The 22,529-nt window shown below is 43.9% G+C and overlaps 1 non-coding gene across 1 annotated transcript; it reads right to left on the reverse strand.

The window, feature by feature from the left end:
* Positions 1-22,081: 22,081 nt before the first annotated feature.
* TRNAG-CCC (transfer RNA glycine (anticodon CCC)) lies at positions 22,082-22,154 on the reverse strand. Its single transcript has one exon. It is a non-coding gene; the product is annotated as a tRNA-Gly (tRNA).
* Between the last annotated feature and the right edge of the window lie 375 nt (positions 22,155-22,529).

Genomic DNA, 22,529 nt, shown 5'->3' on the forward strand with positions numbered 1-22,529 from the left:
CATGTCATCTGCAAATGTCATCTCCCCTTCAGAAGGTTGCTTTTTTATTTTGTCGATGGTTTCCTTCCCTGTGCAAAAGCTTTTTAGTCTGATGTGGTCCCATTTAAAGGCTTTTGGTTTTGTTTCCCTTGCCTGAGGAGACAGATCCAAAAAAATATTTCTAAGACCAGTTTCAAAGAGGGAACTGCCTATTGTTTTCTTCTAAGAGTTTTATGGTTTCAGGTCTTACATTTAAGCCTTGAATTCAGTCTCTTCTTGACCTTTTGGCAAGTGTAAGTTTTAAATTCATTTTGAGTTTGTTTTTGCATATGGTGTAAGAAAAAGGTCTGTTTTCATTCTTTTTTATGTAGTTGTCCTGTTATCCCAACATCACTTGTTGAAGAGACTGTGTTTTGTATATTCTTCCTTCATTTGGCGTAGATCAGTTGATCATAGGCATACGAGTATTTCTGGACTGTGTTCAATTCCATTATGTGAGTGTTCATTTTTGTCCAGTACTGGACTGTTTTGATGGCTGTAGCTTTGCAGTTTAGTTTGAAGTCAGGGAGCTGGATACCTTGATTCCTCAAGTTTTGTTTTTCTTTTTCAAGATTACTCTGGCTATTTGTGATCTTTTGTGGTTCCATTCAAATTTTAGGTTTATTTGTTCTAGCTCTATGAAAAATGAATATTTTGATAGGGATTACATTGATTATTTGGGGTATGAATGTTTTAACAATGTTAATTCTCTCAATCCATGAACACAGTATATTTTGATTTATTTGTGTTGCCTTCAGTTTCATCAATGTTTTATAGTTTTCATAGTGTGGGATTTTCACCTGTGTGGTTAAATTTATTCCTAGATGTTTTAATCTTTTTGATGCAATTGTAAATGGGATTATTTTTCATGATTTCTCATTGTGATATTTTATTAATTGTATATGTAAATACAACAGATTTCTGCATATTAATTTTTGTATCCTGCAATGTTACTGAATTTATTAGCTTTTAATATTTTGGAGTCTGTAGGGTTTTCTCTATATAGGATCATGTCTACAAATAGTGACAGTTTTACTTCTTCCCTTCTGATTTGGAAGCCTTTTTATTTCTTCTCTTGTCTAGTTGCTGTGGCTAGGGCTTCCCATATGATGTTGAATAAAAGTGGTGAGAGTGGACATCTTTGTCTTGTTCCTGATCTTAGAAAAAAGCTTTCGTATTTTCACCATTGAGTGTAATGTTAGCTGTGGATTTGTTATAAATGACTTACTGTGTCGAAGTATGTTCCCTCCATACTAAATTTTTTGAGTTTTATAACGAAGGGATACTGAATTTTTTCAAATGCTTTTTCTGTGTTTGTTAAGATGATCATGTGATTTTTTTATCCTTTGTTTTGTTAGTGTGGTATATCACATTGATTGATTTGTAGATATTAAACCATCTTTGCATCCCTGAAATAAACCACACTTGATCATAATATATTATTATTTTAATGTATTATTGAATTTTGGTTTGCTAATGTTTTGTGGACTGAAACTGAAGCTGAAATTCCAATACTCTGGCCACCTGATGTGAAGAGCTGACTCATTGGAAAAGACCCTGATGTTGGGAAAGATTGAAGGCAGGAGAAGAAGGGGACAACAGAGGATGAGATGGTTGGATGGCATCACTGACTTGATGGACCTGAGTTTGAGCAAGCTCCAGGAGTTGGTGATGGACAGGGAAGCCTGCTGCAGTCCATGGGGTCTCAAAGAGTTGGACATGACTGTGCATCTGAACTGAACTGTATATTTTGTAAAGAATTTTTGCATCTATGTTCATAGGGATATTGGCCTGTAATTTTCTTTCTTTTCTCTCTCTCTCTCTCTCTCTTTTTATTTGTAGTTTTTTTGTCTGGTTTTGGTATTAGGGTAATGTTGGCTTCCTAGAATGAGTTTGTAAGTGTTCCTTCCTCTTCAGTTTTTAAGAACAATTAAAGAAGAATGGGATTAACTTTTCTTTAAATGTTTGGTAGAATTCTTCTGGGAGGCCACCTGGTCCTGGACTTTGTTTCTTGGGAGTTTTTTGATTACTGGTTCAATTTCATTTCTAGTAATTGGTTTTTTTAGATTTTCTGTTCTTTCTGATTCAGTCTTGGAATGCTGTGTTTCTAGGAATTTTCCATTTCTTCTAGGTTGTCCAATTTGTTGCATATAATTATTCATCATGTTCTGTTATGATTGCATCTGTGAGTATCAGTGTTTTCTTATGCTCATTCCTTGAACGTCAATTCCCACGTGATGATGTGAAGAGGTTCCAGATGACACCTGACATTTGTGAGTTGCGTTATGGAGAGGATCCCTGAGCTTTAGGAACTTCAATCTTTTTATTAGTGGGTTGTAGGTGAACCTACCTTCTGCTGTAGAGTGGGACACTATCCCTATCTTCCAAGTCTGTTCTTATACAGTCATCCTTGAAAAGATGATCTGGAACAAAAGCAATCAGTGCCTCTACTCACAAGTCACGCAGAAATGTGAAAGACCTATAGAGAATTATCTTCCAATGAGAGCCAGGTGTATTGTAAGTAAACATCAGCCATGATGAGCATGGTGGTGGTTGTGTGCTTTGCTTTAGTATGAGGGGTCTTCGGTTTACCTTTTTTCACATGACTTTTGCCCTTGGTATCTTTAGTTCTGCAGTTCCTCACACCTCCCTCTCCTCCCCTGCTGGCTGAATACTCTCCCCAGCTCTCGCATCTCCAGTGCCTCTTTGCTGACCACACTAACTCTCCTGGAGCTTCCTCACTAAGCTCTGGCAGTGTCATTCATCCCATTTTCTCGGCACTTGGCAAGTACAGTTTCCTTCTGCTCAAGATCTTTGCAAAGCCTTTTCCTCCACTTGGTATTCCTGCTTCTCTCTCTTCAGATTAACTCCACTCATTCTTTACTCATCAGCTTAGATGATATTTCCTTCAGAAAGCATTCTTGATCTCCCTTATACCCAGGCAGTATTAGGGTTTTCCTTTTGCTCCTGTGGCATCAATAGCGACCTTTAAGTGACATTTCTTTCCTGGCTTCCCCTTGAGTCTTGGAGGACCCTGTTCTGGATGACCTGTTCTGAGTTCCCCAAGTTCTGGAGGACCCTTCCATGCCAAGCACCTGTAAATATCACATGAAGGCATTTAATTAACATTAAGAAGTGAATGAATAATTGCATGAATGTATGAACAACCACATCACATATTCATGCAAAATTAACAAACAAGTCTAACCATGCTGGAAGCTCCTGGAACATGTCCAGTGGTCACAGAGACATCAGTCAGTGTTTAATATTTGTGGACTGATTGATGAGACATGTAATTTGTCCTTTTACTCCTTTTCAGATATGCCAATTTCATCTTGCTTTAAAGGATATCTGTGAGATCAAGTGGACTTCTATTTGAGAATGTAAAACACATATTATAAAAAGCTTTATTCATTATGATTTTAAATAAGGAAAAAATTCTAGCAAGACTCTGCAGAGCAATTTGAAAGCCATAAGCTTCATATTTCTTTAACTTGGTAAATATCAAACTCATTTTATCCTTAATAGTTTACAAAATCAACCCTAGATTAATGTTCTGTTGATAACATTCAGTTATAAATAACATTCAGTTATAAAGGCAAGTTTCAAATTGCAACTACAGTTTTACAGTGGCTTTTGAAGGTTCATATTGGAAAGAATGACAGAATAGTCACGGTGAAACCTGGAGCTGAGTCAGAGGCTGGCTCCTTGTTTTTCGTTATGCGATAAAACTATATGAAGAATGGAAAACTTGGGAACTCAAACCAAAGGACAGGACACTTGGGGAGGTAGAGATCACAGTGATTAAAAACTAGCCATCTGGGGACCAATGAGGCTGCCTTTGAATCCTGCTTCTCTTAATGACTGAGCCTCAGTTTCTTCATTGGTAAAAGCAGGAAACTATGGCCCACATCACAGGATTGTCATGAGAATTCAATGAAGTAACACGTCATTTAAGAAAAGAAATTTTGCACAGCATGTGGTACATACTAAGCTCTTAACAGATGTCAGCTGTTATCATTATTATTACTAATATTGTAGTCAAAAAGACCTGGATTTTGTATCCCTGGCAGGAACCATGTGCTGCATATCTCAAACTGAGGGACATGAGGAGTTACTTAACTTTCCTAAGCCTTAGTTTCCTCATCTATAAAGTGGAGGCAATAATAATACTTGTGTCATAGGGTTGATGTGAAGATAAATTGGCAGATGACATGTAATGTGCTTAAGAAATGTGTGGCATATGGTCAGCACTCAGTAACTAGTAGGTAGAAAAAGAATGATGATGATGATTATTATTCCCTGAATCACTTTTTTGGTTTTTCATTTGTAAATCTGGGAATGCTGGTATGGTTGTAAGAACTGGAAATGATATTTACAAGGTGCCTAGCCCAATGGCAGGTACATATTAACTAGGTACTCAAGAGATGGAAGCTATAGTTGCTAGTCTCTCTTCCTGCCTTTGCCTCCTTTCCAGCTCTGGATCAATAGATGCAGCAATTTAGATTTTGGGGTGCTTCTCTGACAGCACTGGGAGGGGGCGAGGGCACCAACTGGAAACTGCAACCTGGAAGTGAACTTCCCTAATCAGCGCTGCAGGATTCCAACAGCTGGTTCTACTTAGGAATCAATTGGAACCTCCTGGGCCCCTTGCTCTTTTTCTGCAAGGAGCAAATGCCATCCCACAGCTAAGATTTAGAAATTTGCCACGCCGTATCAGAAACAGATCCAGCCTCCGGCAAGGTCAAGGTTCCCCAGGCCGAGGCCCCAGCTCTGGAGCCTCTCAAACTTCCCAGTGGCTTTGGAGGCAGAGGCTCTGGATTGAGGTCAGGGCTGCCTGTGGCACTGCCAGCAAGCAGTATCCTGTTGCTGGCTGTTAAGAACCGCCATCCAAACTCCAAAGTGCCCAGATTTCCATTTCAGAGAGTGAGTCAAGTTCGGATGTGGAGAGCCCATTAAACAACAATTTTTAGGATATGAGTGTTAGAATGCAAGAATGCATTTGATTTGGAAAGGAATTGCTTCCTAAATGCCTGCCTTATAATTTGTTCCATCCGTCCACATTTCTGGGGCCCTTGAAAGTTTTTTGGGGCCTCTAGAGTGGCCAGTTCTGGCCTTGGGTTCTGTAGGTACCAGAGGATGTTGGTGAATAGCCTTTGTCATCACTGCCTGAGGCTTGATGAGTCATTAGGTGAATGAGCAGCAGGCTGAGTGAAGTTCTAAGTTTACCAGCTGTGTGACCTCAGGAAAATCCCTTGCCTTCTCTCGGCTTTTGATTCCAGGTTTGAAGAACCTAGGGCAGGGCTATATGCTCTTGAAACTCCCTTGCATCATATTGATTTTCAGATCCCAAGTGATCACAGATGCTATAATTGCTCAAAGGATGAAAAATATCAGTTGCTATTCCTTGAGTCATGATAAGTACTTTACTATGTCAATGAATGAATGAATGCAAATATCTATGATCTCTTTTGGAAAAGAGTGAAAAGGGAGATAAAGTGGCATTTTTTAGCACTTATTATATATTAGACTCTAATCTAAAAGACCTAACACCTTTTGTTTTGTCCTCTTTTCACAGGATTGGTGGGTGGTATTTTCACAATTTATAGATGCTCCCAGGTGGTGCTAGTGGTAAAGAGTCCGCCTGCCAATGCAGGAGATGCAAGAGACACAGGTTCGACCCCTGGGTCAGGAAGATCCCCTGGAGCAGGAAATGGCAATCCACTTCAGTATTCTTGCTTGGAAAATTCCATGAACAGAACAGCTTGGCAGGCTACAGTCCATGGGGTTGCAAGGAGTTGGACATGACTGAGTGACTGAACACAGAGAGGTTAAGTAACTTGCGCATAAGTAGTGCAGTCAAGGACTTCAACTCAGTTTTGTTACTTGGAAAGGGTATATGGACATGTCTTCCTCCTGGATTTTGAGCCCTCCTCCTATGTGTTGCTGATAAGCAGGAAGTGCTCAAGCCCAGGGAAGTCCTGAGTCAAGACTGGTTAAATGGATAATGCAGATCTTAGTGACCCCTTTGGAGAGGAGCAGATTCTGCCCAGGGTACACAGAGGGTGGAGGGGGTGGGAACCTGTAGAGCCCAACCTCCTGAGTCCCCTGGCCTCACAGCAGTCCCCTACCTGATATCTCTGAGCCTACCTACTGCTTCTGCAGCAGAAGCAGGGAGAAGTGGCACAAAAACAAAAAGGAAGAGAGGAGGAGAAGGAAACAGGAGGCAGAAGCCTGGGCCCAGCTGGACTAGAGCCTGGAATTCTGCGAAGCATCCTTTCCCTTTCATCAGGGCACCTCACCTCTCCTGTGTACCCACCTGTGTGGGTAAACCTGGTGCCCACCTCTGAAGACTCCTGGGAGGAAGCCTCAGGCCCACTTTGCAAACTGGGAGATGGATACCCAAATGCACTCGCTCCCTCCCCCTCCCCAAGCCATCTCCCTCCACCCCACCTCACCACCCTGAAAGTTGTGCTGCTAGTCCTAGGGACTGTGTCCTGGTGAGGGCAGCAGGACAGAGAACCCAGGATTCTTTGCTCTGACTCAAGAGACTTCCCTGACTTCAAGCATCTGAAATTTGGTTAGTCAAACTTTCAGTTTTTTTCTACAAACAATTTCCATGCTCCTACTTTGACCCTGGCACTTCTAGACTCTAGATTCAATAAAATAGTGAACAAAATAGAATCTATGACTGCCCCTGTAGCTCTTAGAGCCTAATTGGAGGCTGAAGTGGAGGTAGGGGGCATTTTAGTTTCCCGTGGCTGCTCTAACAAACAACTCAGAACTGGATGTCTTAAAATAACAGAAACTTTTATCCTCTCAAAGTTCTGGAGGCTAGAAGTCTGAAATAAGATGTTGATGAAGTTGGTCCCCTCTGTAGACATTGAAGGATAATCGGTTCCAGGCCCCTCTCCTAGCTTCTTACTGGCAAGCCTCCATATTCCTTGGCTTGCAGACCATCACTTCAAGCTCATCCTCCAACTACACATTACCTTCTCCTCTGTGTGCCTTCTCTCCTTCTCTTTTCTTATTAGGACGTTTGTCACTGGATTTAGGGTCCACCCTGATCTAGGATGATCTCCTTTCAAGATCTGTATCTACAAAGACCCTTTTCTAAATGAGGTCACATTTGCCTGGGTCCCAGGTGGACCTATCTTTTGGGGCACTTTATACAACTCACTGAGAGTGGCAAGAATAAAATGAAATCAATAAACAGTGATGTAATTGTGCATGGTGCTAAGTGGTGAGATAGGAAAAGAAACCTGGAAAGTTGTGGAATGAAGATATAGTCTACCTGTTGGATACTTAACTTCTCTGAACCTCACGTTATTTACCTTGAAAAATGAGGATATTAATGCCTAACGACAAAGTCAAGGGCTTCCCTGATAGCTCAGTTGATAAAGAATCCACCAGTAATGCAGGAGACCCCGGTTCAATGCCTGGGTTGGGAAGATCCCTTGGAGAAGGGATAGGCTACCCAGTCCAGTATTCTTGGGCTTCCCCTGTGGCTCAGCTAGTAAAAAATCTGCCTGCAATGCAGGAGACCTGGATTCGATCCCTGGGTTGGGAAGATCCCCTGAAGAAGGTGAAAGTCAAAGTTGCTCAGTTGTGTGCGACTGTTTGCAACTCATAGACTATACAGTCCATGCGATTCTCCAGGCCAGAATATTGGAGTGGGTAGCCTTTCCCTTCTCCAGGGGATCTTCCCAACCCAGGGATCGAACTCAGGTCTCCTGCATTGAAGACGGATTCTTTACCAGTTGAGCCACGAGGGATCCTCTGGAGAAGGGAATGGCTATCAACTCCAGTATTCTGGCCTGAAGAATTCCATGAACTGTGTAGTCCATGGTGGCGCAAAGAGTTGGACACGACTGAGAGAATTTCACTTTCACAAAGTCAATATTGGGATTCAGTTGCTAGAGAGTTAACATCTGTAGTTGTTGACTGAACAAATGACCAAAGTCCCTGGCAGATGTGTATGGGATTTCTTTTTCCACTAGCCTCAAATGTTCCTTCTCCTCCTCATTCATTTGTTCAATATGTTTTGAGCCCCTATTCTGCACTAAACTGTCCTCCCCAGGCCCTGAAAATACTATGGGAAACAGACAAAAATTTGGTTCCCTCATTGAGTTTACATTTTCATCATTATGATGATTAACTTAAATTGGTTAACTTGACTGGGCTACAGGATGTCCAGCTCTTTGGTCAAGCATGATTTGAGTTTGTCTGTGAAGGTGTTTTTGGACAAAGTTCGCACTTACATCAGTAGGCTGAGTAAAGACTGCCCTCCCTAATGTGGGTGGGCCTCACTCATCCAGTCAGGTGAACGCTTCATGCTAGGTCACTTCAGTCATGGCCAGGTCTTTGTGACCCTATGGACTGTAGCCCACCAGGCTACTCTGTCCACAGGATTCTCCAGGCAAGCATATTGGAGTGGGTTGCTGTGCCCTTCTACAGAGTATCTTCCTGACCCAGTCTCCTGCATTGGCAGGCGGGTTCTTTACCACTAGCGCCACCTGGGAATCCCTTAAATAGAACAAAAAGACAGACACACAAACCCCACCCCAACCCCCACCATAAGTGAGAGAGACTTCTTGAGAGACCACCTACCTAATGATCTTTGAACTGAGACACGGGCTTTTTCCCCACTTTATGACTCAAACTGAAATATCAGTTCTTCCTGGGTCTTCAGCCTGCCAGCTTTCAGACTAGAACTTACACCATCAGCTCTTATTCCCAAGCCTCTGGACTCAGACTGGAACTACACCATTAGCTCTCCTGGGTCCCAGCTTGCTGACTGCAGATCTTGGGGCTTGTCAGCCTCCATAATCATGTGAGTCAGCTCCTTATAATCAAGCCCTCTCTCTCTCTGTCTCTGGTTCTGTTTATCTAGAGAACTGTACAGTCACCATGATCTCCTTTGAACTTGTCCAGCATCTTCTTCATCTTTTATCTCTGTTTACCTACCAACAACCTTGTAAAGTAGGCAGAGCAAAGTTGGGAAAATCTCCATTTTACAGAGAAAGGAAACTGAGGCCAAGGGAAGATTCTCTTTAGCTGCTGTGCCCCAGGGCTGATCTTGCCACAAGAGAAACAGCCTTGTGTCCTTGAAGCCAGAGGACATGTAGGAAGATGGATAAAAACATCATGCTCAAGTCAGGTTTTTCTAAACCTCTTTAACAAGGGAGCAGCATTTTGATTATGATTATCATTTTTCTTTTTGTGGCCAGGGTGGAAAAACTATTACTCTCCTCTTTGATTTTTAATATAGCATTGGTCATCAATTAGAAACCTCTTAAGATTCCCCCAGGGAGAAATCTGAGACTGTTAAAATGTGGGCTAGGCAAGTCTTATGAAATAATATATTGATAGAGGCAAGATCTTTTAGGAAAGCTTCAAGTGGCCTTTAAAAAACAGTCTGGATGAGTCATGGCAACTCAGGTTGAAAGTGATTTTAGAGTTTGTCAGTTCCAGGCCCTTCCTTACACGGCAAGAACACTGAAGCCCAGAGAGGTCAACTGGCTGCCCAAGGTCTACAGCTTAAAAGGAGTATATCGATCCTGTTGCTCAGATGCCTGGACTTCCTGTCCAGTCCTTTGTTCATTATTTACTGCGTATGTACTGAACGCGGACCACCCTCCCTACTCCTGCTCCCTCCCCTACACTTAGGGTGGTTTCATGCCCACCCTGTGGAGTGGACTAAAATGATGGTGGAAAGGATATTCACAGCCTTAAAATGCAGTTTAACACTTGTGATCCTGCATTTGTAAGCAAAACATTTTGGAGTCAGGCAGACCTGGGGTTCAAGCCTAGCTTGAGGAAAAGCAGCTGTGTGGTTGGCATTGTGCTTGGTGCTGAGAAAATATTGGTAAACAAGATCTTGTCTCTGTCTTCTAAGATTTACAATTAAGTAAAGAGGAAATTTCAATATATGAAATGATGATAATTTTAATCATCATTGTCCTCAGATTTCCTGGGATAAATGAAAATTTTGGATGGCAGGGACCTTCATAAATGCTGTTGACAAAGCACGTCAGGGTGAAATCAGAAATGGCACAAATGAAACCCATGGAATACAGTCAGGCCATTCCCCTGCTTAAGGCGCTTTGATGGCTCCAAGGATAAAATCCTTGCTTCTGAGCAGAGTATTTTTTAAGTTCCTTCTGCATGTTATTAATGCCTCATGGCTCAGTCCTCCATAAATCTCACTTTTTGCTCCAGCCACACAAAGCTCCATTTAGATCCCTCATATTGTCATTCCTGTCATCATGCTGCTCTCTCTGCTGAAGATGCGATTCCTCTTCTCCTCTCTGCTTAACAAACCGTCTGTCCCGTAAGACACCACCTCTTCTCAGCGTCCTCTCAGACCCTCTGTGTGCTCAGTGGCCTCCTGTGGCTGCCTCCATGAAAGCAGCAAATACTATCACCTGTATTTTTGTCTGTGCCCTGATTGATAGAGCCTGCTTATGCCAACTCCCCGACACCCAGCATAGAATCTGGGGAAGAGAAGGGCTCAGCAAGTGTTGGTGGTATGAATGAGTGAATAACTGTTAGTCATTCTTAGCCACCTCCTCAAGCCTTGGTTTTAACACATTAACCAATCCTTCAGTCTAAGCATGCTAGGAAACAGAAATCATTTTCCTGCTGTGTCCAAATGGGGATTTGATTTCACCTAGGGTCTCACGGAACTGTCTAAATCTGTTGCCATCATTGATGTAGGTATCAATGTCTAAATCTGTCTAAATCTCCCACCACTGAGGGAGATTTTGAGACTCCATTCTCTTCCAAGAGGGCTCAGAAGTGGTTCTTGTGTTATCAATGTAAAGAAAGGAAAGAAACGTCCCATTTCACCAAGTGTTTGCAATGCTAGACTAAGGGTTTTCATCCTATGGTCCATGAAGAACCTCCTGTAACTTAACTTTCTCCTGGGATTCTCATGGTTTAATTTAAAGAGTGAGTGCTATGGGGGTCAGAAGGACAGGACTGGAATCTTTGATTCTTCCACATGATGGTTGTGTGACTTGGGGACAATCTGAACCCTGGTACCTCCTTTGTAACATACCAACCTCACATCATGGTGGACCAGATCCAACAGGAGGACATCTGGATCACTGGCTCAGCAGCCAGTGCCTCATGCATGGGTGCATGCTAAGTTGCTTCAGTCATGTCCAGCTCTTTGTGACCCTGTGGATTGTAGCCCACCAGGCTCCTCTGTCCATGGGATTCTCCAGGGAAGAATACTGGAGTGGGTTTCCATGCCCTCCTCCAAGAGATCTTCCCAACCCAGGGATCAAACCTGCATCTCTTATGTCTCCTGCACTGGCAGGCAGATTCTTTACCACTAGTGCCACCTGGGAACCACCGCCCCCCGCCCCCCCGCCACCACCACCCAATGCCTCATACACATCTAGTAAATGTGACTTCCTTAGCACAAATACTCACTCTTCCAACTCATGCTTCAACTGTTACCCTTGACTAGCCGTGTCTGAACTTGGGAAGATGCTTCCTAAAATCTGGTAAGAACAATGACACAAGCACTTGCATTATAGAGTGGTTCCTATGGACCGGGCACTGTCCCCACAGGATTCCTATGGGGAGACGCCATTGTTACCCAGTATTGTTATCCCCAATTTTCAAATGAAGAGACATAAGTACAAAGAGGGTCCAAATCTTGCTAAAGGCTACAAAGCTGCTAAGTGGTGAGTCAGGGATTCTAGCTCTAGAGCCCCGTGACACTAATAAAGCTGGTCTACCGCACATACCTGTCAACTGGAGATTTTGGTGAGTGGTAGCTAGCTAGTGGTGCTATCAAACCACTACAGTCTCAGCCTAAAGCAAGGAACGTGATCGTCCTGGGAGTTTGTGGCGGTCACGTATTGACAAATGTAAATTTCCCCATACTTTTGGGAATATTGAAAACACTTCTGGACACCCCTGTCTCACTGCTTTTGCTTTCCTAATGCTTTCAGCCCAGGGATCTGAGGTCGAAACCCCAATATAATCTAAACTTCTCATGGAAAAGAACACAGAAAGAGAAAAACAAAAAACAGTTGTAATCAAAGTACTAATGACCACATTAAGCACCTCACTTGAGTTTAATAAGTAATACATTTTATAAAAAACAACGGCTTAAAATTTACCAATAACCTTCCATGTAGTGTCTCATTTGATGCTACTAAAAAACCATGATTCACTGAGGGCCTACTGAGTGCAAGACACTTTATTAGGCCATTTAAAAATGTTATCTACTCTACACGATAATGAGAGATGTATATTATTTTCTCTGGCTTATAGAGGAGGAAGCAGGCTCACATACTCCCTAATCTGATCTTTGCCATAAGCCTTTGAGGCTGGCTCTCTAGTGATAACAGATGAGGAAACAAAAGTTTAGAGTGGCTAAGAAACTTGCTCAAGGTCACACAGTGAATTAGAGGCAGAGCTGAGTCTCACACCCAGATTTTTCTGACTCAAAAGTCTGAGTTTTGAACCACTGTACTGCAATTCTCAAAGTAACCCATAATGTAGGCAGGTATCATATCTGTTTTGCAGTGGGGAAATTGAGGTAGTGAGTTGGGGGTGGGGGGAGTGACTTAATATTCTCCCAGCTTCGCTATGCTTTCTGCTTTCAACATGCTCTGTAATTGTACACAAGGGCATTGGAGCTGTTGGCACTGGGCACAGTGTTGGGATCTGACGAGCAATCAGTACATGGTAGCTCTTGTCATTTGCAATGTGGCAGCTCAGCAGCCCATGGCCTTGGGGACAGGTCTGGTACCTGCAACCCAGACTGTCTGCATTCCATTTTGTGCCCGCTTGTGCTTAGACTGCAGAACTTTTCTATCATTTCCATTCAATGCCCGGCACGCACCACCCCCAAGAAAAGCCACCTGAGTCTCTGCAAAGACAGCTCCATCTGTGTGGGTGGTGCATCTGAATGGATGTGGCTTGCCTGAGACTCTTGGAGCAGAGACCCAGCCCCTGACTCACACTGAGCTGTTCCCCATCCGGCTGAGGCTGGCCCTGGAGTGGCCCCCTCTGCCTCAGAACCAAACCTGGCACCGTCTTCTTGGCACAGACCTCCAGCTGCAGCTTTTGGACTCCCAGCTACAGTATTACTCACTCACTGATTCTTCCTCTGGCATCTGCCAGGATCCAGGAAGAGGGTTATGTAGCCTCTCTTTCTAACTCAGCTTTTTCCCTGCCTTCTTTATTATTGGTTGAACGGTGGGAGCCAAAGCTGAATTTCTCCCCCATTTCCTCCAAGAGCAGTATCCGGCAGGAATCAGCTTTACACTTGAGAGGCTCAGGAGAAGTCAACAACCAGTGCTGGCTCTTGGCCTCCAGAGGAAGAGTTAGTCACTTGGTTACCGCTGGCTGAAATTGATCGGGAATGTCACGCGGAGGAAATGCACTTCTTATGAGCTTAGTAGAGCATGGTCTTCATGCAAAAATGCCCTTTTCAGTGCACAGAGAAAGTGGCAAGCTGATTTCCTCTCGTGGGAGTTCCGACTCTAGTTTCCTAGGTGCTGCCATGAAAGATTTCTTTCTACTCACTGCACAGAAGTTTTGGGAGGCATGTGACAAAAATGTGGAGTTGGGAAAAGGAAAATGAGATGTTTTAACACCTTGTCTCATTTTATCCCCACATAGCCTATGATCATTATCCCCATTTTTCAAGCAAAGTAGGGTCTAAATTTGTCCTTGCCTGTCCAAGGTCACATAATTAGTAACTGGCAGAGCTAACATATGGACCCAAGTCTGTCCAATGCCAAAGCCACAGCAGGAAAAGCGGCTCTTCATCTCTGTCTCTCCCTGTGTCTCCTCTTTTCCTCTCTTTTCTATTTGTCACCTCCTCTTACGCCCACCTTCCAAAAAGTCAGAGATTTTCCAAACGATTACCTAAGACAGCACACTGCCTTGCATGCAGTAGGTTCTCAATAAGTACACATTGAATCTGAATTGCTGTGCCATGCTTTTTAAGTATGTTTGCATTTTCTAAAAGTATTCCTGGAAAAGATAATACCTGACCCAAACAACTAAAAGGTGAATTTCTAGCACAGGGAATCTTTGTTCAGACATTTCTTCTACTGCCTTCTCTTCCCTTCCCTCCCTTCTTTCCTTTCTTCCTTCTTTCCTCCCTTCCCTTCCCTTCCTGTTCTTTCTTTCAAAACATTGGCACTAACCCAAGTGCTTTGTCAATATTTCCTAATTTAATCCTTATCACCACTGTATGGCTTCCCTGGTGGCTCAGATGGTAAAGAATCTGCCTGTAGCGCAGGAGACCTGGGTTTGATCCCTGGGTTGGTAAGATCCCCTGGAGAAGGGAATGGCAACCCACTCCAGTATTCTTGCCTGGAGAATTCCACAGACAGAGGAGCTGAGGAGCCTGGTGGGCTACTTTCCATGGGGTCACAAAGAGTCAGACACGACTGAGCGACTAAAACTTTCACCACTGTATGAGGTAGGTACTGTTATTTTCAGCAGCATCCCATTTTGCAAATAAGTAAGTGGGGTATGGAGAGCATGGCTTAGATTTCTGCCTAGGAACACACACCTTAAGCATCAGCATAGGGGACAGTCAGGTTCTTGAACTGCTGCCAGTGCACTCTTCTGCCTATCAACATGGGGATAACTTCCTGGAGCCACTTCCATCCCTCGTACCCACCTGACATCATACAGTTTCCAAGGTATGTTCACGTCTCATTCCATTTAATCCCCAGCATCATTTATGAAGGTCAGACCATCATCCCTGTTTGCCACAAAGGAAACTCAAGCTCTGAGAATTTAAGTGACTTGCTTAAGGTCAACAGCTGGTAAGGTGCAGAGCTTGGGAACCCAACCAATGCGTGCTCCTTTTATTTCTATGAATGAGGCTGGTGCTGGGAATTAGAGCTGAGAGAAAAGACAAAGCTTTGAACAGGGGGAAAAAAATGCTCAGTGTATTCACTTTTCTTTCTTGATAGTTGGACACAGGAAATGTGTGTGTGTGTGTGTGTGTGTGTGTGTGTGTAATAACCATGAAAGTGTTCCTCAGACCTTGAGGTTTTAATAAAATGTGAAAAAAATTTTACCAGCACGTTCCCTTCCCTCCTGGTTTTTGGGCTCTGCATAATTTAAGGAAATGTAATCCATGTGTCTGATTATTCATACTTCCATCATCAAAAAATATTGTTGATTCTTTGAGGAGCGTTTGATGTTCTGGAAATCATTTTTTTTTTTTTCTGAGGGTAGCAGAGAAGAGAGAAGAATTTTTTTTTAAAGCATCCTTCCTTTTTCCTACTATTTTATTTCCCTGGAAAAACATTTTATGGTATTTGAATAGGAGATGGACAAGTGGTCACTAGAATATTCTACATTTTCCTATATATGTTTCTGCGTGATGAGTTCAGGAATGTAGTTCTTGGCCTCAGGGGTCTGACATAGTGGGGAGGAGAATGAATACTTAAGGAATTTCTACTCCATGAAGCTACTTTACCTTCAAGGTCTTTTGCAGTATTAATAATCCACCTGGGATGAGGTGTAATTGGGTCTATTTTATAGAAGAGGGGAATGAGGCCATAGTGTTTCCAGCTGAGATGCAAATACAGTTTTGCCTGACTCCAAAGCTGTGGTGCTCACACCCTACAGCTCCTTCAAGAGAACATAAGGGTTTTTGCCATCCAGTCAACCCATTATCAATTCCATCCACATCATCATCCTTATATCCTTAACCGATCTCTGCACCTGAGCCACGCCCTCCCTTGCTCTTGTCTAGAGGGAGTGAGAGTCAAGGTTCAAATTCAGTGTCCCCATTCATCAATATATACTGCATGCTGATTGCAGAATTTGGTGTGGGGAGGGACAGAGATGAACATGACCGTCTCCTGTCTTCTGGAGCACCGAATCAAGCAGGGACAGCCAGTGTACACCCACCACTAAGAATCCCCCCAGGATTGGGAACACTGCAGCCTAAATGCCACCTCCTCAAAGAGACCTTCCTGGGAGGAGCTCAACCTGGTGTTCTGTGACAGCCTGGGTGAGGGTGGTGGGGGGGTGGTTGGGGGGTGAGGATGGTGGGGGGGTAATGGGGGGTTGTGGATGAGATGGGAGGTGGGAGGGAGGTTCAAGAGGAGTGGACATGTGTATACCTATGGTTGATTCATGTTGATGTATGGCAGAAACCAATACAGCATTGTAAAGCAATTATTCTCCAATTAAAAATAAATAAATTTTTAAAATATGGGAAGGAGAGAAGTGGATGGGGGCACAAATGAAGCAAAATTGGCCATGGACTGACCGTTGTTGAAGCTGGGTGATAGGGGGTTTTCATTATATTATTCTGTCTGCTTATTTTTATGTTTGAAATTCTTATAATAAAATAAATACTAAAACATATATATTCTGAAAAAGGAGAGAGACCTTCCCTGGCCTCCCATGTAAAAAACCCTCTACACTCTATCACTTCAATCTGTTGTAATTTGCAAAACAGCACTTTTAACAAGATGACATTTTGCTTCTTATTATACTTATTGGTTTGTTATTATCTATCTCTACTCCTCTCCCCTTCCTACTAGAAGTAGAACAGTCCCTGGCATATAGAAGGCACCCAAATATTTGTTGAAGGAAAGTTGTCTTCTTTATCACTGAATCCCTAGACCCTGAAACAGACTGGGTTTTTAATAATAACATTATTCAGGACTTATTGAGCACATTCCAAGCATTCTTTGAATGATTCTACCTGTGTTACATTGTCTGGTTCATCTCACTCAGCTTTACCAGACATCTCTGCGGTAGTTGCAGTCATTACTCCCATTTTGCAGATGAGGAAACTGAGGCACAAAACAGCTAAGATCCCACAGCTGACAAGAAGTGGGGTTGAATTACAAACACAGGCAGTCTTGATCCCAGAGCTGGAGTTCTTAACCACGATTCTAAATGTTTAATAAACACATGTATGATTGAGACAACTACAGCTAAGCAGAATGTGGAACTTAGAAGGCATTTGAAGCAATATGCTATGTGTAGAGAAGAGAATCAATGCATGGTAGCTGGCAGAATCAAACTGTTGATTAAGCTCAGTCATTGGATGGGTAGGATGTAAATGTGTGTATTCCAGAGTAGAGTCCAGAATTAGAACCACAATGAGGATGAAGGAGAGATTAAGTACAGAGAAGAGAGAGTGGAGTGGGCAGTAAGGCTGAAAAAGCCAGAGGGTCCAGAAAGTGGAGGGCTTGGTATGGGAACAGGTTACCAGGGCATGTTTCCGCACAGGGGGAGCCTCCTGTTTTAGGCTGTAATTAGCCTTGTGTTTCTTTTATTCATTTACTTGGCTGCATAGGATCTTAGTTACAGCACGCAAGGTCTTCATGTGTCTTGTGAGATCTTTCACTGCAGCATAAGGACTCTCTAGTTGTGGCATGGGGGCTTATTGCTTCTCAGCACGTGGGATCTTAGTTCCCTGACCAGGGATCAAACCTGCGTAGCCTGCGTGGCAAGGCAGACTCTTAACCAATGGACCACCAGGGAAGTCCCCAGGCTTCTGTTTCAAGTCCAGTGCAGATTGCATGTCATATCTGAATTAATTGTTCAATCATCTCAGGAGGTCACCTTGACTGTTCCCATTGTACTCATGACCCTGTGGATGCTCGGAGACCTGGATTTCCCCAAGTTTGTGTGTGTTCAGTTGCTTCAGTTGTGTCTGACTCTTTGAGACCCCATGGACTGTAGCCTGCCAGGCTCCTCTGTCCATGGGATTCTCCAGGCAAGAATACTGGAGTGGGTAGCCATGCTTCCTCCAGGGGATCTTCCTGATCTGGGATCAGAAGTGCATCTCCTGCATTGGCAGGTGAAATCTTTGCCCACTGAGCCACCTGGAAGCCCCTTTCCCAAGTTTATTAGCTGTTAAATGGCAGAATTAGAGCTCTACCTCCTGCCTACCCAGGCTGTAAGCATTCCCACCACTGTGGGGAGAAAGAAAGGATGCCTTTTTTTTTTTTTTTCCAATGCTTTCCTCAACCTCCTGAGGGAAAGGGAAAGAAATCACAACTCTCCTCTCCCTTCTCAACATTTGAGGCTGCTTCCTGGGGACAGAGTTTCTGATGTGGAGGGAGGGGTGAGAGGGTGGGCATGGTATGGTTGGCTGGGGCCTTAGTGGTGAGAGAGCCCGGTGGAGGAGGGGAAAACAAGAGGAGAGACAGCAAATTGTTTCTGGATGGAATTTTCCAGACGGGGCCTCAGTCAGAGAACAAATGTGCCTTCTGAATTTTCACTATAATTGTTATTGACCTTTACTGCAATGAGCAAAACTGCTCTCCCGTACCCCTCCGCCCCCAACCCTTTTTACCAAATTGTTTTCCCTGACTTTTCAAAAATGAAATTTGGCCGCCTAGCCCCAACTGCCGACTATGGGAAAACAAAGCAACTCCTTATGGCCCCAAATGGAGCGTTGGCAATTAATCCATTGATCTCAGTAGAAAACCCTATTGTATCAGGGCCCGCCAGGAGAAAGCTGCATCCTGCCCCTCTCCCGCCCTGCACAGAACGTTCATTGAAGTCAACCCCCAAATTGATGGCAGGATATGGCCCTAAAAGCCTCCAAATTAAAGAGGCCCAGAAAATAATGTTGGCTGGGCAGCGGAAGCCAGGGTGGAGGAGGTGGGGGAGAATGGGGGAAGGGGCTGGGCTTCCTCTGCAATCCATGGGTAGGAGCAGAGTGGCCAGGGGTAGAGTTTCTGGTTGCCCTTGACTTTTAATGCTCTTTAGCTTGCTCTGCAGCCTCAGACCCTCAGACGTCTTGTCTGCTGATTGTTTGGCTTTTTGTTGATGCTGTTGCATGTGCGATCAGTCATGTCCCACTCTTTGTGGCCCCGTGGACTGTAGCCCTCCAGGCTCCTCTGTCCATGGGATTTTCCAGGCAAGAATACTGGAGCGGGTTGCCTTTCCTTTCTCCAAGGGATCTTCCCATCCCAGGGATACAATAAGTGTCTCTTGCATTGCAGGCAGATTCTTTACCTTCTGAGCCACCAGGGGAGCAAATAAATGCTAAACAAACATTCAAAGGATGTTAAGCCTTCAATGAACACCTACAATATCAGTCTTGTCCTGTTGGTAGGTATTATCCTCATTTTACATTTGGAGAAATTGAGGCACCCTAAGATGGAATAACTTGTTTAAAGACACACAATTAAGTAGTTGATTCTGATCCAAAAGGAGTGTAAGGTCTAGGAAAACCAGGATACTTTTTGTCTTATTCAGAAATACAGCTCCAGTGTCTATAGACCTATATTCAAACTGTGTCTAGTGTGGTGCTGGACATGTAGATGGTGAGCAGGAAATATTGGTTACATAAATGAAAAAACTGTATTTTGCTCTTTTCTAGGATATGTGGGGCCCTGATTCTTCTCTGCCTGCCTCATTGCTATATTGCAATTTATCTAGTCCTTACATTTTTTCCAGTAATCTTTCTATAAGGATCTTCTGATAAATCCCCCATAAACTTCAGTTATAGGAGGGAATTGAGGTTCTTCAGACAAATAAAAAAGGTATACTTACTTTAATCTGCAAGTAAGAACTATAATAGTCTTCAAATTTCCCATTCTATCTTGGCTTCCAAGGAGTTCAGAATTGAATTTGGTGCATAATTTCATATTTTCCTTGAGTTAGATTTTGAGTAGAGTTTCTTCATGAATTCTGTGGTTTCAGTTCTTTCTCTGATTCAATTTTTGGATGTTGAGAAGACAGTCTAGTAATAATAGTGCCCACGATGTCAGTAGGACCTTATGTTGTCCAGAGCCTCCTACATGTCCAAGATCTCTACTGGGAAGCCCTATCCAAGCTCAGACTTGACTATAAGTTTCATTGTTCCTCTAGACCAGTAGTTCTCCATTTGAGGTGGGGGTAAGGGTGGGTGATTTTGCCCCTTCAGGGATGTTTGGTAACATTTGGAGGGATCTTTGGTTGTCACTGGCATTAGTGAGCAGAGACCAGGGATGCTGCTTAACCTCCTGCAGTGCACAGGATGGCCCCACAACAAAGAATCATCTAGCACCAAATGTCAATAGTGTCAAGCATTGATAAACCTTGATCTATACCTGTGAACTGTCATGAAGCATCTCATGGAAAGAACTTCTCCACTTTTTCCTCCTTTCTCGGCTGAAAGCACTCAAGGAAAGCCTTTGGCCAGGCTTCCCATATGTTCTCTTCTGAGCAGACTGTCCACCCCCATCCCCCCACCCCCAGCTTCTGTCTTGCTTACACATGAGAGGAACCCAGACAAATGAGGGCCCCATCTTATCCATCTTCTGATCTTTCATTTTTGCACAGTTTGTAGCATGGAGACTTTTCTATTTAAGGTACAAGGTGATCTCACATCTTTGGCACTGAGAGAAGAGAGATAATTTCAGAATGAAATAATTTTCTTTTTCTGATTGCCTTCAATTACACAGTCCCAAAGAGGAAGTTAATAAAAATATAGCTCCCCGGAGATCTGTACTGATAAGTTTTAGACAGAGCTTGAATACTTTTGCTGTGTTAGCATCACTGTGATGAAGGCATTCCCCGTGTCCGCTTCTGCCATCCTGTGTTCTCTTAGTTGACTGTCAGCAGCAGCAGCCCTTTGGGCCAAGGGACAATTTTACTGCCAACAAGCTAGATCCATCCTGGCACTCTCACAACCTCTAAGCTATAATTTTTCTTCCTCACATCAAGCTGTCTAGTCTAAATTCCTGGGCATCTGCCTTACTTTCCCTGCTTGACACCTCAGGTCTTCCTGGGGCAAAAGTTAGACTCGAACTCAAGCCTTATGAGCTGGAACCCTGCTGCCCATTCTCTTTTCCTTGGTGTGGGCAGAGAGAGGGAAGGGGCTGGTCCTGCTTTCCCTACTCATCCTGTACTGACTGGGTCCTTCCTGCCATGAACGATGAATGGAATGATTTCCATGGCTCCATGTAGTTACCACCCATCTGATTTTCAGCATTACTTGTGACTGTGTCCCAGTGAGGGATGGTACCTCCTTGGTACTGCTATTAGGAGAGGAGAGTTCAGGCTCACTTAATCAAGTAGACACCAATTCATTCCAGAGCATTTAACATTTTGGGCAAAAGTACTGTATGACAAGCACTATGCCCACTGTTGGGCTCACAAGATTAGTAATTTCCCATCACTTGCTCACAAAGAGAACAATTGGAAACATACAGTGCCCCTGTGTCAGTGTTGTGATTGAAGTGAGCACCGGGGATTGGTGCCTGGAGGGTACCCATCTCAGGCTGGATGTAGTCAGGGAAGCCTTCCTGGAGGAGGAGATGCCTGAGCCAGGTTTTAAAGGGCTTCTATTGGCTCAACCTGGTGGCTCAGCAGTAAAGAATCCACCTGCAATGCAGGATCTGTGGGAGATGCGGGTTTGATCCCTGGGTCAGGAAGATCCCCTGGAGCAGGGCATGGCAACCTGCTCCAGTATTCTTGCCTGAAGAATCCCATGGAGAGAGGAGCCTGGTGGCCTACAGTCCATAGGTTTGCAAAGAGTTGGCCACAACTGAAATGATTTAGCTCACCTTGGCTCAGCCAGCTCTTCTAGCCAGTCTGGTCTCCCCAGCAACTGTGTCACACTGGTTCTCTTCCTCCTCATTCTTCTCAGCAATCACTCCCAACAACATCTGTGTTACTATACTTGTGGTGGTTCTTTATTCCTAGACCGAAAAATAAATTAAAACAAGAGAGTGGTGGACCCCTTGATTTGGGGAAGCTTTCCATTGGAGATGTTATACCCCAGCCTTTGAGAAAGTTGTGGGTCTCGAAGATTCAACTTGGGGTGACTTCAAGTTGGTAGCTAACAGCTTCAAGGAGCTCACTGTTTCTTGTTAGAAGCAGCTGTGGGTGTGGGGTGGGGTGGGGCCACCACACGTGTCAACCAGCTCCAGCCCTGCACCCCATCAAAGAAACCAGCCCTGAGAGGCCAAACCAGGAGGCAAAGTGGTTTTTTTAATGTACAGGATAAAGGGACTTAAAAAAATTATTTATTTATTTATTTGGCTGCAGCCCATCTTAGTTGTGGCACATGGGATCTTTTGTTGTGGCTTGTGGTATCTAGCTCCTTGACCAGGGATTGAACCTGGGTCCCCTGCATTGGGAGTGCAGAGTCTTAGCCACTGGACCACCAGGGAAGTCCCAGGCACAGTATTTTTGGATCTTCTTGCCAGCTCTGAGAGATGGAGGTAATTGTCCCCATTGCCTGGCTGAAGAAACTGAGAGTCAGATGGGTTGACTCACTTGCTAATAAATGCGGGAGACAGGCTGCGAAAGCAGGGCTTTTCAGTTCAAATCTGCTTCCTTCACACCACCCCATTTTCTTCGCATGGCTGAGACTCCACGACTGATGAAGAGCAAAGCAGAGCCCTGCCCTAGATTCCCCTCGGGCTTGCTTTTCACCGGGTTGCTTGGGAAATGAAACAGAACCAGAACAGAGCTTATGTGTTCTGTTATGTCACACCTCTTTCTCCCAAGATCTCAAAGGCCTGGGTCCATTTATCTAGATACTC

Source organism: Bos grunniens, chromosome 3, assembly GCF_055505025.1.
Source record: "Bos grunniens cultivar Pamir isolate PY7600 chromosome 3, Bosgru_T2T1.0, whole genome shotgun sequence".
Classification (NCBI taxonomy): domain Eukaryota; kingdom Metazoa; phylum Chordata; class Mammalia; order Artiodactyla; family Bovidae; genus Bos; species Bos grunniens.